The sequence below is a fragment of the Clinocottus analis genome, unplaced genomic scaffold (genome assembly GCF_023055335.1).
Source record: "Clinocottus analis isolate CAN_PGR_092001 unplaced genomic scaffold, fCliAna1.0.p SCAF_21, whole genome shotgun sequence".
Classification (NCBI taxonomy): domain Eukaryota; kingdom Metazoa; phylum Chordata; class Actinopteri; order Perciformes; family Cottidae; genus Clinocottus; species Clinocottus analis.
This window is the reverse complement of record NW_027175943.1, coordinates 6339993-6354143: the sequence shown is the minus strand read 5'-3', so window position 1 is coordinate 6354143 and position 14151 is coordinate 6339993.

Below are 14151 nucleotides of genomic sequence, written 5' to 3'. Positions count from 1 at the left end.
ACTGCGGCCCCCACAACAACAACGGCTGCCACAACAACAACTGCATCCCCAACAACAACTGCAGCACCAACAACAACAACTGCAGGACCAACAACAACTGCGACCCCCACAACAACAACTGCAGCCACAACAACTGCATCCCCGACAACAACAACTGCGGCCCCCACAACAACAACTGCTGCCACAACAACAACAACTGCAGCACCAACAACAACAACTGCAGCACCAACAACAACAACTGCGGTCCCCACAACAACAACTGCCACAACAACAACTGCAGCCACAACAACTGCATCCCCGACAACAACAACTGCGGCCCCCACAACAACAACTGCTGCCACAACAACTGCAGCACCAACAACAACTGCAGCACCAACAACAACAACTGCGGCCCCCACAACAACAACTGCCACAACAACAACTGCATCCCCGACAACAACTGCAGCACCAACAACAACAACAACTGCGGCCCCCACAACAACTGCTGCCCCAACAACAACAACTGCAGCACCAACAACAACTGCGACCCCAACTACAACAACTGCTGCCCCAACAACAACTGCGGCACCTACAACAACAAGTCCAGCACCAACAACAACTGCTGCCCCAACAACAACAACTGCATCCCCAACAACAACTGCAGCACCAACAACAACAACAACTGCGGCCCCCACAACAACAACTGCTGCCCCAACAACAACAACTGCAGCACCAACAACAACTGCGACCCCAACTACAACAACTGCTGCCCCAACAACAACTGCGGCACCTACAACAACAAGTCCAGCACCAACAACAACTGCTGCCCCAACAACAACAACTGCATCCCCAACAACAACTGCAGCACCAACAACAACTGCGACCCCAACTACAACAACTGCTGCCCCAACAACAACTGCGGCACCTACAACAACAAGTGCAGCACCAACAACTGCAGCACCAACAACAACCACTGCGGCCCCCACAACAACAACTGCTGCCCCAACAACAACAGTTGCAGCACCAACAACAACAACTGCGGCCCCCACAACAACCAGTGCAGCACCAACAACGACAACTGCGGCCCCGACAACAACAACTGCTGTCCCAGCAACAACAACAACTGCAGCCCCCACAACAACAACTGCTGTCCCAGCAACAACAACAACTGCATCCCCAACAACAACTGCAGCACCAACAACAACCACTGCGGCCCCCGCAACAACAACTGCGGCCCCCACAACAACCAGTGCAGCACCAACAACAACTGCGGCCCCCACAACAACAACTGCTGCCACAACAACTGCTGCCCCAACAACAACTGCATCCCCAACAACAACTGCGACCCCAACTACAACAACTGCTGCCCCAACAACAACTGCGGCACCTACAACAACAAGTGCAGCACCAACAACAACAACTGCAGCACCAACAACAACCACTGCGGCCCCCACAACAACAACTGCTGCCCCAACAACAACAAGTGCAGCACCAACAACAACTGTGGCCCCCACAACAACCAGTGCAGCACCAACAACAACAACTGCGGCCCCCACAACAACAACTGCAACCCCAACAACAACTGCAGCACCAACAACAACTGCGACCCCAACTACAACAACTGCTGCACCAACAACAACTGCGGCACCTACAACAACAAGTGCAGCACCACCAACAACAACTGCGGCACCTACAACAACCACTGCGGCCACCACAACAACAACTGCTGCCCCAACAACAACAACTGCATCCCCAACAACTGCAGCACCAACAACAACCACTGCGGCCCCCGCAACAACAACTGCTGCCCCAACAACAACCAGTGCAGCACCAACAACAACAACAACTGTGGGCCCCACAACAACAACTGCTGCCACAACAACTGCTGCCCCAACAACAACTGCATCCCCAACAACAACAACTGCAGCACCAACAACAACTGCGACCCCAACTACAACAACTGCTGCCCCAACAACAACTGCGGCACCTACAACAACAAGTGCAGCACCAACAACAACAACTGCAGCACCAACAACAACCACTGCGGCCCCCACAACAACAACTGCTGCCCCAACAACAACAAGTGCAGCACCAACAACAACAACTCCGGCCCCCACAACAACCAGTGCAGCACCAACAACAACAACTGCAGCACCAACAACAACTGCGACCCCAACTACAACAACTGCTGCCCCAACAACAACTGCGGCACCAACAACAACAACTGCAGCACCAACAACAACAACTGTAGCACTAACAACAACAACTGTGAACCCCACAACAACTGCAGCACCAACAACAACCACTGCAGCCCCCACAACATCAACTGCTGCCCCAACAACAACAAGTGCAGCACCAACAACAACAACTGCAGCACCAACAACAACCACTGCGGCCCCCACAACAACAACTGCTGCCCCAACAACAACAAGTGCAGCACCAACAACAACAACTCCGGCCCCCACAACAACCAGTGCAGCACCAACAACAACAACTGCGGCCCCCACAACAACAACTGCAACCCCAACAACAACTGCAGCACCAACAACAACTGCGACCCCAACTACAACAACTGCTGCCCCAACAACAACTGCAGCCCCCACAACAACAACTGCTGCCCCAACAACAACAAGTGCAGCACCAACAACAACAACTCCGGCCCCCACAACAACCAGTGCAGCACCAACAACAACAACTGCGGCCCCCACAACAACAACTGCAACCCCAACAACAACTGCAGCACCAACAACAACTGCGACCCCAACTACAACAACTGCTGCCCCAACAACAACTGCGGCACCAACAACAACAACTGCAGCACCAACAACAACTGTAGCACTAACAACAACAACTGTGGCCCCCACAATAACTGCAGCACCAACAACAACCACTGCAGCCCCCACAACATCAACTGCTGCCCCAACAACAACAAGTGCAGCACCAACAACTGTGGCCCCCACAACAACAAGTGCAGCACCAACAACAACAACTGCGGCACCTACAACAACCACTGCGGCCCCCACAACAACAACTGCTGCCCCAACAACAACAAGTGCAGCACCAACAACAACAACAACTGCAGCACCAACAACAACAACTGCTGCCCCAACTACAACAACTGCTGCCCCAACAACAACAACTGCAGCACCAACAACAACCACTGCGCCCCCCACAACAACAACTGCTGCCCCAACAACAACTGTGGCCCCCACAACAACTGCAGCACCAACAACAACCACTGCAGCCCCCACAACAACAACTGCTGCCCCAACAACAACAAGTGCAGCACCAACAACTGTGGCCCCCACAACAACAAGTGCAGCACCAACAACAACAACTGCGGCCCCCACAACAACAACTGCTGCCCCAACAACAACAAGTGCAGCACCAACAACAACAACTGTGGCCCCCACAACAACAAGTGCAGCACCAACAACAACAACTGCGGCACCAACAACAACCACTGCGGCCCCCACAACAACAACTGCTGCCCCAACAACAACAAGTGCAGCACCAACAACAACAACTGTGGCCCCCACAACAACAAGTCCAGCACCAACAACAACAACTGCGGCACCTACAACAACCACTGCGGCCCCCACAACAACAACTGCTGCCCCAACAACAACAAGTGCAGCACCAACAACAACAACAACTGCAGCACCAACAACAACAACTGCTGCCCCAACTACAACAACTGCTGCCCCAACAACAACAACTGCAGCACCAACAACAACCACTGCGCCCCCCACAACAACAACTGCTACCCCAACAACAACTGCAATACCAACAACAACTGCGGCCCCCACAACAACAACTGCTGCCCCAACAACAACAACTGCAGCACCAACAACAACAACAACTGCAGCACCAACAACAACAACTGCGGCCCCCACAACAACAACGGCTGCCACGACAACAACTGCATCCCCAACAACAACAACTGCAGCACCAACAACAACTGCGGCCCCCACAACAACAACTGCTGCCCCAACAACAACAACTGCAGCACCAACAACAACAACAACTGCAGCACCAACAACAACAACAACTGCAGCACCAACAACAACAACTGCGGCCCCCACAACAACAACGGCTGCCACGACAACAACTGCATCCCCAACAACAACAACTGCAACCTCAACAACAACAACTGCAGCACCAACAACAACAACAACTGCAGCACCAACAACAACAACTGCGGCCCCCACAACAACAACGGCTGCCACAACAACAACTGCATCCCCGACAACAACAACTGCTGCCACAACAACAACAACTGCAGCACCAACAACAACAACTGCAGCACCAACAACAACAACTGCGGCCCCCACAACAACAACTGCCACAACAACAACTGCATCCCCGACAACAACAACTGCTGCCCCAACAACAACAACTGCGGCCCCCACAACAACAACTGCATCCCCGACAACAACAACTGCAGCACCAACAACAACTGCGGCCCCCACAACAACAACTGCTGCCACAACAACAACAACTGCAGCACCAACAACAACAACTGCAGCACCAACAACAACAACTGCGGCCCCCACAACAACAACGGCTGCCACAACAACAACTGCATCCCCAACAACAACTGCAGCACCAACAACAACAACTGCAGGACCAACAACAACTGCGACCCCCACAACAACAACTGCAGCCACAACAACTGCATCCCCGACAACAACAACTGCGGCCCCCACAACAACAACTGCTGCCACAACAACAACAACTGCAGCACCAACAACAACAACTGCAGCACCAACAACAACAACTGCGGTCCCCACAACAACAACTGCCACAACAACAACTGCAGCCACAACAACTGCAGCACCAACAACAACAACTGCTGCCCCAACTACAACAACTGCTGCCCCAACAACAACAACTGCAGCACCAACAACAACCACTGCATCCCCGACAACAACAACTGCAGCACCAACAACAACTGCGGCCCCCACAACAACAACTGCTGCCACAACAACAACAACTGCAGCACCAACAACAACAACTGCAGCACCAACAACAACAACTGCGGCCCCCACAACAACAACGGCTGCCACAACAACAACTGCATCCCCAACAACAACTGCAGCACCAACAACAACAACTGCAGGACCAACAACAACTGCGACCCCCACAACAACAACTGCAGCCACAACAACTGCATCCCCGACAACAACAACTGCGGCCCCCACAACAACAACTGCTGCCACAACAACAACAACTGCAGCACCAACAACAACAACTGCAGCACCAACAACAACAACTGCGGTCCCCACAACAACAACTGCCACAACAACAACTGCAGCCACAACAACTGCAGCACCAACAACAACAACTGCTGCCCCAACTACAACAACTGCTGCCCCAACAACAACAACTGCAGCACCAACAACAACCACTGCGCCCCCCACAACAACAACTGCTGCCCCAACAACAACAACTGCAGCACCAACAACAACAACAACTGCAGCACCAACAACAACAACTGCGGCCCCCACAACAACAACGGCTGCCACGACAACAACTGCATCCCCAACAACAACAACTGCAGCACCAACAACAACTGCGGCCCCCACAACAACAACTGCTGCCCCAACAACAACAACTGCAGCACCAACAACAACAACAACTGCAGCACCAACAACAACAACAACTGCAGCACCAACAACAACAACTGCGGCCCCCACAACAACAACGGCTGCCACGACAACAACTGCATCCCCAACAACAACAACTGCACCCTCAACAACAACAACTGCAGCACCAACAACAACAACAACTGCAGCACCAACAACAACAACTGCGGCCCCCACAACAACAACGGCTGCCACAACAACAACTGCATCCCCGACAACAACAACTGCTGCCACAACAACAACAACTGCAGCACCAACAACAACAACTGCAGCACCAACAACAACAACTGCGGCCCCCACAACAACAACTGCCACAACAACAACTGCATCCCCGACAACAACAACTGCTGCCCCAACAACAACAACTGCGGCCCCCACAACAACAACTGCATCCCCGACAACAACAACTGCAGCACCAACAACAACTGCGGCCCCCACAACAACAACTGCTGCCACAACAACAACAACTGCAGCACCAACAACAACAACTGCAGCACCAACAACAACAACTGCAGGACCAACAACAACTGCGACCCCCACAACAACAACTGCAGCCACAACAACTGCATCCCCGACAACAACAACTGCGGCCCCCACAACAACAACTGCTGCCACAACAACAACAACTGCAGCACCAACAACAACAACTGCAGCACCAACAACAACAACTGCGGTCCCCACAACAACAACTGCCACAACAACAACTGCAGCCACAACAACTGCATCCCCGACAACAACAACTGCGGCCCCCACAACAACAACTGCTGCCACAACAACTGCAGCACCAACAACAACTGCAGCACCAACAACAACAACTGCGGCCCCCACAACAACAACTGCCACAACAACAACTGCATCCCCGACAACAACTGCAGCACCAACAACAACAACAACTGCGGCCCCCACAACAACAACTGCTGCCCCAACAACAACAACTGCAGCACCAACAACAACTGCGACCCCAACTACAACAACTGCTGCCCCAACAACAACTGCGGCACCTACAACAACAAGTCCAGCACCAACAACAACTGCTGCCCCAACAACAACAACTGCATCTCCAACAACAACTGCAGCACCAACAACAACTGCGACCCCAACTACAACAACTGCTGCCCCAACAACAACTGCGGCACCTACAACAACAAGTGCAGCACCAACAACAACAACTGCAGCACCAACAACAACCACTGCGGCCCCCACAACAACAACTGCTGCCCCAACAACAACAAGTGCAGCACCAACAACAACTGTGGCCCCCACAACAACCAGTGCAGCACCAACAACAACAACTGCGGCCCCCACAACAACAACTGCAACCCCAACAACAACTGCAGCACCAACAACAACTGCGACCCCAACTACAACAACTGCTGCACCAACAACAACAACTGCGGCACCTACAACAACAAGTGCAGCACCAACAACAACAACTGCGGCACCTACAACAACCACTGCGGCCCCCACAACAACAACTGCTGCCCCAACAACAACAACTGCATCCCCAACAACTGCAGCACCAACAACAACCACTGCGGCCCCCGCAACAACAACTGCTGCCCCAACAACAACCAGTGCAGCACCAACAACAACTGCGGGCCCCACAACAACAACTGCTGCCACAACAACTGCTGCCCCAACAACAACTGCATCCCCAACAACAACAACTGCAGCACCAACAACAACTGCGACCCCAACTACAACAACTGCTGCCCCAACAACAACTGCGGCACCTACAACAACAAGTGCAGCACCAACAACAACAACTGCAGCACCAACAACAACCACTGCGGCCCCCACAACAACAACTGCTACCCCAACAACAACAAGTGCAGCACCAACAACAACAACTGCGGCCCCCACAACAACCAGTGCAGCACCAACAACAACAACTGCGGCCCCCACAACAACAACTGCAACCCCAACAACAACTGCAGCACCAACAACAACTGCGACCCCAACTACAACAACTGCTGCCCCAACAACAACTGCGGCACCAACAACAACAACTGCAGCACCAACAACAACAACTGTAGCACTAACAACAACAACTGTGGCCCCCACAACAACTGCAGCACCAACAACAACCACTGCAGCCCCCACAACAACAACTGCTGCCCCAACAACAACAAGTGCAGCACCAACAACAACAACTGTGGCCCCCACAACAACAAGTGCAGCACCAACAACAACAACTGCGGCACCTACAACAACCACTGCGGCCCCCACAACAACAACTGCTGCCCCAACAACAACAAGTGCAGCACCAACAACAACAACTGTGGCCCCCACAACAACAAGTGCAGCACCAACAACAACAACTGCGGCACCTACAACAACCACTGCGGCCCCCACAACAACAACTGCTGCCCCAACAACAACAAGTGCAGCACCAACAACAACTGCGACCCCAACTACAACTGCTGCCCCAACAACAACTGCTGCCCCAACAACAACTGCGGCACCTACAACAACAACTGCTGCCACAACAACTGCTGCCCCAACAACAACAACTGCAGCACCAACAACAACTGCGACCCCAACTACAACTGCTGCCCCAACAACAACTGCGGCACCTACAACAACAAGTGCAGCACCAACAACAACAACTGTGGCCCCCACAACAACAACTACTGCCACAACAACTGCGACCCCAACAACAACAACTGCTGCCACAACAACAACTGCTGCCCCAACAACAAGTGCAGCACCAACAACAACAACTGCAGCACCAACAACAACAACTGCGGCCCCAACAACAACTGTAGCACTAACAACAACAACTGTGGCCCCCACAACAACAACTGCTGCCACAACAACGACTGCTGCCGCAACAACAACTGCAGCACCAACGACAACGACTGCGGCCACAACAACAACTGCAGCACCAACAACAACAACTGCTGCCTCAACAACAACAATGGTTGCCACAACAACAACTGCGTCCCCAACAACAAGTGCAGCACCAACGACAACAATTGCAGCCACAACAACAACTGCTGCCCAAACAACAACTGCAGCACCAATAACAACAACTACAGCACCAACAACAACTCCTGCTGCAACAACATCTCCAGTGGCAACAACTACAGGAGTAACAACAACTGCGGCTGCAACAACCACTCAGGGAGAAACAACAACTCCGGCGGCAACAACAACTACTGCTGCAACAACATCTCTAGTGGCAACAACTACAGGAGTAACAACAACTCCGGGTGCAACAACAACTGCGGCAGCAACAACAACTGAGGCAGCAACAACAACTCCCACCGCAACAACAACTTCTGGATTAACAACAATTACGGCTGCAACAACAACTACCGCTGCAACAACCACTCGGGGAGAAACAACAACTCCGGCGGCAACAACTACAGTAACAACAACTGAAGCTCCCGTAACAGTTGTGGTTGTTGCAACAGACTTGGAAGAACCATTTGTAGAACCGCTCAGTGATAATACCAGCCCGGAATTCAAAGCTCTTGAAACAAGAGTTGTAGCTGTGGTTAGTACTCACTCTTATTATTTTTCTGTCTGTTGCTTTTGCAGTTTTTCATTGAATTTGGAGATTACTGTATGTTGTGGTTGTTCATATTTGTTTTTTGTTTTTTTCCTACAGATTGATGCTATCTACAGAATCAGATTTGGCAATCGTTTGATCAGAATTTTTGTGATTGCGTTCAGGTAACATTTTCTATGTTGAGACTCGTACTTACTTTATTCACAATGTTTAAATTGCATAAAGTCACAAAAAAAGAAATATTACACACATTTGTATGTCATAAATCTTAATATAATTTGATACATTTATTTTTTTTCATGATGCAGGCGAGTTCCAGCCGTAACACGAATGGATGGGACTAATGCATTGATCGGGACTGAGTTCGCTTCAACTAATGTGACTATAAATAGTACAGATGTTGCAAACGTCTTAATAGATGCTGTGTCTAACCCGAATAGTACCTTCAACGTCACTTTCAATGCCGCTTCTATCAGAGTAGTTGGTAAGTAAACACTAAGCCTGCATTTCATTCCAATGGTTGTTAAAGGAAAAAAATATACCCCATGTCATTTTTTGTTTATACTTGTATATACATGAATATGTAAATATACTTGTGTTGTAATGTGTGTGTTTGTTCAAGAGAATGCCCTCTGACTACCATTATTAATTCAGTTCTGCTTTTTTTTTTGTTTTTTTACTAAAGAAACAACAACTCCTGCTCCAACAACAGCTGCACCTACAACAACAGCTGCAGCTACAACAACAGCTGCAGCTACAACAACAGCTGCACCTACAACAACAGCTGCACCTACAACAACTCTTGCACCTACAGCAACTCCTGCTCCAACAACACCTGCACCTACAACAACTCCTGCACCTACAGCAACTCCTGCTCCAACAACACCTGCACCTACAGCAACTCCCGCGCCGACAGCAACACCCGCGCCGACAGCAACTCCCGCGCCGACAGCAACACCCGCGCCGACAGCAACTCCCGCGCCGACAGCGACACCCGCGCCGACAGCAACTCCCGCGCCGACAGCAACACCCGCGCCGACAGCAACACCCGCGCCGACAGCAACTGCCGGGACGACAACAGTTACCAGTGCTGCAACTACAGCTACCACTACAACTGCCGAGCTTGTCGTAACGAGGACGATAAGTTTCAGATCTGTTGGAGAGACATTTACGTCTGACTTGCTGGATACAGGATCTCCAGCGTTCACAGAACGAGCCTCGTTGATACAGTCAACAGTAAGTAATAGATGATAGATTGTATCTCGTTTCAAAATTGACAGAAAAAAAGTGGTTTTATTTCTATTTTATTGAGTTTTCAAATTCAAAACTATTTAATTTCCAGTTAACAGGACTCAGATAAATGATCTGGTAGTCATTGATAACATTGGAATAGTGTTACTACTCACAGTTGTCGTGAATTCAAAAAACACTGAGAAACACAAGCAAATAAAGTAAATGTAGTAACAAATAATTTCCTTTCATTTCTGCAGCTTGAACCTCGCTACCAAGAAGAATTTACTTCGTATCGCAGCTTGACTGTGACATCATTCAGGTAATTTGTTCAAGTTATGATGATAAAATATAATCATGAATTCATATGAATGAAACAATAATATTTTGTAATTCCTTTTGCAGTAATGGATCAATCATAAACAACTTCAATCTTGGATTTGCATCAACATCTGTTCCTAATGGCACTCAGATAGCAAATGTTTTGATCATAGCAGCTTCAAACGTCACAGCCTTCAACATTGAAACCAACTCCATTTTCGTGGATGGCATACGTAAGTGATAATGAATACTACCACTTGTTTTGAATATATTACAGTATTTTTTTTTTAAATTTGAAAGAAATATCTTGTTTTCTTTTCTCAACCATTACAGAGGTTTCAAGTGGAGTAAGCCACAAGATCAGTCTCATCACTGCATCCTTCCTTGTGTTGATGTCATGGCTCCTGTCAAGCCAGCAATAGCATCACTGCTGATTATCATTTGAAGAGGCATCACTGCATGACTGCCATTACTGGCATGACAAATTACTTTTGATTCTTGTCAGAGAAGCATTGTACAGCTTCAGAGAAACTTACTATCACATTTTATTTTGCCTTTACTGCACATATTTATGACAGTGGATTAGGTGTATGTCAATCTTAACACGTTTCAGGGTGTGAATGCCCAGGATCCTTACCCGAGCACAATGACACGGCAAGACTAATAAGCCACACAAAATACCTTTAAGTCCTGAGATTTAATATAAACAAAAACATGTTCTCGCAATATTTAACATAATGACAGTTACTAATCTTTTTTTTGTTTGTCACACCAAGTAATTAAATCAGTTAAATCATGCTCAACCTTATCATAATGCAGTTGTAGTTTTAGATTTCACACTTTTGTCAAGTCATAGTCTTCTTGGACTTCGTCTGTCGACCTAAAATGGACATAAAATGTTATGTTTTACTTGATTCCATAACATTGCATAGCAATATCAGAGAGCATATTGTAAAGGGAACATGTGTCTTAAGTTAATTGAAGGAACAATACTGCAGCTCATCATGAGTCGTGGAACCAACCGTGAACCAAACAGGCCCAGATTTTTATCATCATGGTATAAACGGCATATGTCAAAACATTGTAGTGTCAATTTCTTTTATTTATACAAGGTGTATTTATGTATTCATGTATGTCTGTATTCTGTGAGATTTCTTTATGTTTGTACAATTTTTGTCAGAAACTTTACAATGATCAGAATACAAACTTTTGAAGAATTTAAATCATCTCTCGTGTGATCTTTTGCAATTTGGGTGGGAAAAGACTGTATCAGGGAATGTTTAATGTCTTACTATGAGCCTCAGCTTTTGTTGTGTCAGTTAATCAGGTTTGTTAAGAGAACTGGGAGTGGTGTGAAGTACACTTTGCCAATGATATTCTTCTCAGAGAGCCTGAGAGACACATTCTTATTCAATCTGCTTAAAGTGAACAACAGCAGCACCCATTGTTCATTTTAAGAAATTGCTTCACGTCTCGGGGGCCCCAAGAACGAGCTGGAAAATGTTGCGGGTGAGAAGGAAGCCTGGGTCGGTCTGCTGGGTGTGCTGCCACCGCGACCGGATAACCGGCGGAAAATGGATGGATGGATGGATGCTTCACAAATAAGAAGACGTTTAATAGACAAGTTAGTTGTAAAAGACACACATTAAGATAATAATTTTTTATTCATGTTTATTTATTATTTATTTGATAACTCATTCACAGAGTTTGATGAGAAAACCTACAGTGACATCTTATTCCGTCTCAATGGGACTGTGAGCCTCTGGTGGTGGAGTGTGCTCGTTCCTCCTAACACTCACTGACACAAAGACGATGGACGTATGTTTGCCAACCTGACCTGCCAAATGACAAATGACACACAGATGATTCATGAGTTTATAGATAGGGATGAGTGACTTTTTTTTCTTTTTTGAAACCGGTGCTAAGCGGTGCCTGAACCGATTTTTTTTCTTGAAATTGAACATTATATTACCCGTTTAAAGTATACTATAAATATTGATTAATACAAAACACTTGCTTCAATTCAAACTACATCTTCAAACTTTTTAACTTCAAAATATAAACTATATGTATATATATATATATATATATATATATATATATATATATATATATATATATATATATATATATATATATATATATATGTGTGTGTGTGTGTACACATATACACATACATATACACACATACATATACACACATACATATACACACATACACATATATATATATATATATATATATATATATATATATATATATATATATATATATATATATATATATATATATGTGTGTGTGTGTGTGTGTGTGTGTGTGTGTGTGTGTGTGTGTGTGTGAGCGTGCGCTGCATGTGCGTGCTGGTAGCCCCGCCTCTTTGAGCCCTGTTTCTTTGAGCCCCACCTCTTTAAACCCCGCCCCTTAAGTCCCGTTGTATGCAGCAATATGAGATGGAGTGGAGCAGTGACTGCACTCTGATCCCCGCGCTGTTTTAAGAAATTATCGATACTAAAAATATGCAAAATCCTATCGTTTTTAACGTACGGGTACCTTTTTAGTATCAGTATACCGTCCAACAGAATTAGCAACGTAACAAAGTTGCAGCACATTACATGAATATGACAAAAACATTCATATAATAAGTGCTAGGCATGGACCATGATCCAGCCACAGTCCATCAAAGCATGCAGGAGAGGACATGCTGCGCACATGTAAGTTCAGTCACAACAGCCTTATTATAACTTAAGACAACTTTATTACAATAGGTACAGGTGCAAACATGAAATTTCACCTCTGCATTTCACACATATTGAGCATTTAGCTACTTACACCATTCAGTGTGCTGAATGTTGTAAGTTGCATTAAGCAGTAAAAACGAAATTATTGTTTTCTCTGGATAATGCATTAATGATAACCATTATAGGATGATAATTAATACACTCACCCCCATCGCGAATAGCAATGAGTCGGCTGAAATACACTTTGGAACAGAGAAATGAAGCCAACCGGGAAGAGCAGAACTCTGCAGTTTCTCAAATGACCACTTGAGGTTGGCTCCAAAAGACAGTCAATCTCCATAAAGCCTCGTATTAAAAGGCCTAACTTTACAGCAGAAATATTCATGTTTACAGCCTGGTAGAGCAAATATTTCATTATTTTTTGATTGGACGTCTTTTGACTATCACACTGGAGGAATGCAAATGCTCCAGGATGAAAGAAGAGGAGTGCCATTATACTGAGCCAATAAACTGTTCATCATCTGTAACCTGTCTTTTGTTCACCTTAAGGTTCTTTCTAAAAATAGATATCATGTATGAATCATGTCATCGGCCTTCATTCCATTCTTGTTGTGTCACATAAGATGAAAGGTTTGCGTTATGACAGATGTGACCTGGACTGAATTAAAAGATACTGAAATTATTAAAAAAACAAAAGCAGATAGAAAGAAAACATTT